The sequence below is a fragment of the Dipodomys spectabilis genome, unplaced genomic scaffold (genome assembly GCF_019054845.1).
Source record: "Dipodomys spectabilis isolate Male_0828 unplaced genomic scaffold, ASM1905484v1 ptg000460l, whole genome shotgun sequence".
NCBI lineage: Eukaryota > Metazoa > Chordata > Mammalia > Rodentia > Heteromyidae > Dipodomys > Dipodomys spectabilis.
The window spans coordinates 1,010,576-1,015,556 of NW_024871137.1; the positions used below are offsets into that span (position 1 = coordinate 1,010,576).

Below are 4,981 nucleotides of genomic sequence, written 5' to 3' on the forward strand. Positions count from 1 at the left end.
TCCAGCCAGGAAGCAGTAGTGAGGTGATGCAGGGACATGGCCCCTACCCACCCAGACCGGAGGCAGTGGTGAGGTGACACAGGCACCATGGCCCTTACTCCCCCAGTCATGCAGACCAGAAGCAGGAGTGAGGCCACACAGGCACGCAGCCCCCACTCACCTAGAGTGGAAGCAGGAGTGAGGTGAAACAGGCATGCAGCCCACACTCACCCAGACCGGAAGACAGAGTGAGGTGGTGCAGGCACACGGCTCCTACCCATCCAGACCAGAAGCAGGAGTCAGGTGACACAGGCATGCGGCCCCTACTTATCTAGCCAGGAAGCAGAAGTGAGGTGATGGTCGCATGCCACACCAGAGGCATGATCCTAGCATTCCATGGCAGCTCCCTTCTCTCCCAGCCTTTGTGAAGGGCTGCTAGGTTCCATGATGCACTCCGGAGGTCAAGGGGCTGGAGCCAAGTTTGCTGCTGCCCTCCCCCAACTGTTACTGCACCTGCTGCAACTATGGTAGCAAATTTAATAAGTTCTAATTCACAGAACATATACTATGAACTATTAGTGTCTTCAGGTACCATATTCCACTTGCTAGTCACTTAATTTTATAGTTGCCAATGTCTTAAGTGTCCACTGACTTGTAAATATGCTGGAATGGAAATCCTAATATCACTGATGTCTTTTAATTTCTAAGAATGATGATTTTGAAATGACCCTTTCTGAAGAGAAGAGGAGGGGACATAGACCTAACTGTTCAAGAGTGCCTTTGGGTGACACTCTATTGGCCCAAGAATGAGTCGACACAGCTGTTATCCAGTTGTTGTTTTTCTTTTTCAATTTTATTTTATTTTATTTGAGAACATACTGTACAGAGGGGTTACAATTACATAGGCAGGATAATGCATACATTTCTTACCAAGCATTGCAGCGTCCTCCTTTGTTTACCCTTCACCTCCCTTCCCAGCCTCCCCCCTCCCCCCACCCAATCCTTCCCCCCCTCCCTCCCCACACCGACATTGTAAAGCTCGTTTTTGACATGACATTTTGTACTTCTCATTGTTGCAACAGGTCCACCTGGATCCTTAAACGACTTGTTTGTCCCCATCTCCTCCACAAGTTATACTGACATCAAATATAGTGAAAGCGGGGGTTACACTGTGGGGGAGGGACATACAAAGCAACAAAGAAATAATCTTATAAATGTGTTAAAAACACATGCATGAAAGAAACAAAAACATTAAAATACATATTTTTCCTAACATCACATTATCTGACCTTTTCTGCTTGACTCATACATATACTAGATATTGCAAATAAGGGAAACCATGGGACCTATGTTTCTTTGGGCCTGGCTTACTTCACTTAATATAAATTTTTCCAAGCCTTTCCATTTCCTAACAAATGGGGAAATGTCATTCTTTCTGATGGAGGCATAGAATTCCATTGTGTATATATACCACATTTTCTTGATCCATTCATCTACTGAGGGGCATCTGGGTTGGTTCCATATCTTAGCTATGGTAAATAATGCTGCAATAAACATAGTTGTGCTGGTAGCTTTAGTGTGGTCTTGTTTGTAAACATTTGGGTAAATGCCCAAAAGTGGGATTGCTGGGTCATAGGGGAGTTCTATGTGAAGTCTTTTGAGGAACCTGTTATCCAGTTGTTTTGTGTTAGTATTTGGGTCATGTTTTCTGTTTGGCCTTGGGGTCTTAGGCTTCTCTTTGTAGACATAGAAGATGGGAAAGTAATTGCCAAGGCATATATAGTCAGGAGCCATTTACTTCCTGCCCTTCTGAAATGGCATCTCACTACATAGCCAAGATGGGCTTGAACTTATTTTGCTTCTGCTTCAACCTCCCAAGTGATGGAATTACAGGCTTACCATACCATGCCCAGCTATCTCTCATGGACCATTTGAAATAGAAAAATAATGACATGTGCGCTATATCTACTAAGAGACTTGTGCAAAGACCAAATAATTTACAATCCAGTTGTTAAGAATATAAACTCATATTCAACTGAATTTCAAATTCAATTTTGGTTTCTTAGCTGTTTTTGGTTAAAGAGTAGACACTATATCACTGAGCTTTATTCACTTGTACAGAAATGTGGATGGTGCCAGGGACAGGTGGCTTATGCTTATAATCTTACTCAAGAGGCTGAGATGTAAGGATTGTGTTTTGAATCCAGCCCGGGCAGAAAAGTCACCATTAGAATAGGAGGACAAGAGCCAAACTGATGAGCCAGATACTCTTCTGAAAATGGTTTAATATGGTAGATTGTTTCCCACATGTCAGTTTGTCATTCTGCTTCTAGTCAGAAAATTTATAAGGCTCAGAAAAGGATTCAAGCTCTCTGTTAAACCATACTGTAGCCATTTTGATTTTTATTAAAGGAATAATCAATTTAGACATTGGTAGCTCATGCCTATAATCTTTGCTGCTTAGGAGGCTGAGACCTGAGGAACATGATTTCAGGCCAGCCCAAGCAGAAAGTCCATGAGACTTGTCTCCAATTAAGCAGTGATAAACCCAGAAGAAGAGGTATGCCTTAATAGAGTATTATTCCTAAGGAAAAAGCTTTATTTAAGCTGCCCTAAAACTTCTGGTCATATGTTGGGACATTGCCATGTACAATGCTGCTGGACCCTGCCTTCCTTTGGTGTGTTTGCCTAGAGCCTTGTTTTCACTCCTGTGGATATAGGATGTTTAGCCCACAACCTTGGGGGTGGCATGATCCGTGTATGGAATATACTGCCCAGACAAACAACTATGATGTAAGCAATGATTGAGAAGGTGTTAGTCCAAAGTTACAATGTATTCTGTTTAGCTTTTTTCTTTAGTTAATTGCTTTTTAAAGTTTATCTGCTTATTTAATGTACTCTAGGAAATCAAAAGTTAATATTTGGGATTTTTGGTGCAATTTGCAACTAGGCAAGTAAGAGCACCCATTGCCCCCAAATTCAACATTTAAAATTATTAAAACTTTGTTCAGATGTTTTAGTCATCAGAAATTTGAGCCAGGGATGGGAGCTCACACTTGTAATGCTAGCTGCTAGGTCTTGACAGATACAGAGAGGATTATGATTTGATGTTAGCCCAGGAAAAACATTCAAAATATTGGATCTCAATCAATATTGAACCCTATGCATTGTGCTTCTTATTTCATCTATTCAGAAAGGGTAAAAAGAAGGATTATGGTCCATGCTGGCCTGGTCATAGACATAAAACCCTACCACAAAAATAGCTAATGCCGAGCTGGGCTCAGGTGGCTCATGCCTGTAATCTTAGCTATGCAGGAGGCTGAAATCTGAAAATCACAGATCAAAGCCAGCCCAGGCAGCCCAGTGAGACTCATATCTCCAATAAACCACTAGAAAACCAGAAGTGGTACTGTGGCTCAAACAGTAGAGCCCTCACCTTGAGCTGAAGAACTCAGGGACAACACCCAGGCACAGAGTTCAAGTAACATAACCAACAAAAGAAAAATGAGGGCTGGGAAGGTGGTCAGTGGTACAGCGCTTGCCTTGCATGCCTGAGGCCCTGGGTTCGATTCCTCAGCACCACATAAGCAAAAAGAAAAAAGCCAGAAGTGGCGCTGTGGCTCAAGTGAAGAGCTGAGGGACAGCGCCCAGACCCAGAGTTCAGGCCCCACGACTGGACCCTCCCCCCCCAAAAAAAGAAAGAAAGAAAAATAACTAAAGCCAAAAAAAGCAGGTGTATGGCTCATCTGGTAAAGTACCTACCTAAAATGCATGAGGCCCTGAGTTTAAGTTCTAGGATAGAAAGGGGGAAAGGATGTGAAGGAATAGAAGCAAGAAAAGAAGGAAGGGAGGAGTTATTCTGTATATTGTGGTGGCTTCTCATTCCTTTTTTCTTTTTTTTTTTTTGGTCGGTTGTGGGGCTTGAACTCAGGTCCTGGATCCTGTCCCTGATCTTTTGTGCTCAAGGATAGTGCTCTACCGCTTTGAGTTACATTGTCACTTACGGTTTTCAGTGGTTAATTGGAAATAAGAATCTCATAGATTTTCCTTCCTAGGCTGGTGTTGAATCTTGATCCTCAGATCTCAGCCTTCTAACTAGCTAGAATTACAGGTATGAGCCATTGGCTCTGGTCACTTATCTGTTTTCTTTCTTTTTATTTGTATGTCATGGGACTTGAACTCTGGTTGCTGTCCCTGAGCTCTTCAGCTCAAGTGAAATGCTCTACCACTTGAGCCAGAGCCCACTTCTAGTTTTCTGGTGGTTAATTGAGGATAAGAATCTCATGAGCTTTCCTACATGGGCTGGCTTTGAACTGCAATCCTCAGATCTCAGCCTCTTGAGTAGTTAGGATTACATGTGTAAGCCACCTGCTCCCAACTTCCTCATTTATTTTCTCATGGTGAGTTCAAGCTGATTTTTCTACTCCTTGTAGTTCCTAGCAACTACAAAGTAGGCCTAGAGATACCTCATCCTTTACAGTAGTCCTTAGGACCAAGTGACTGCTGAGTGCAGGAAAGCAGATGAGGCCAATATAAAATACAATGTTATCTATCTATCTATCTATCTATCTATCTATCTATCTATCTATCTATCTATCTATCTATCTATCTATCTATCTATCTATCTATCTATCTATCTATCTATCTATCTATCTATCTATCTATCTATCTATCTATCTATCTATCCAGTGGAGAGAACTAACACAGTCCCCCACTACCACAAATTATGCAGTCGAATTTCCCACATTTGGGGAAATCTCAGGGGTCAGCACATCTGGAGTGCAATAGATAAGCCTGGCCCTGGGAAAACCACCTTCGTGATCATAGTATCTCCCTTGCCAGGTAAGTAACAAGGCTGACTTGGTATTTAAAAAAACTAACAAACACGTGAGAGTAGTTCACATTTGTAATCCTAGCTACTCAGAATGCTGAAATCTGAGGATTAAGCTTTAAATACTAGATAAATTTTGCTGAATATTTATTAAAGCTCCTTTGGTGTTTT

The 4,981-nt window shown here is 42.0% G+C and overlaps 1 non-coding gene across 1 annotated transcript; it reads right to left on the reverse strand.

Annotated features, from left to right (window-relative positions):
- Positions 1 to 4,665: 4,665 nt before the first annotated feature.
- On the reverse strand, positions 4,666 to 4,829 carry LOC122098127. Its single transcript, XR_006145675.1, has one exon. It is a non-coding gene; the product is annotated as a U1 spliceosomal RNA (small nuclear RNA).
- Between the last annotated feature and the right edge of the window lie 152 nt (positions 4,830 to 4,981).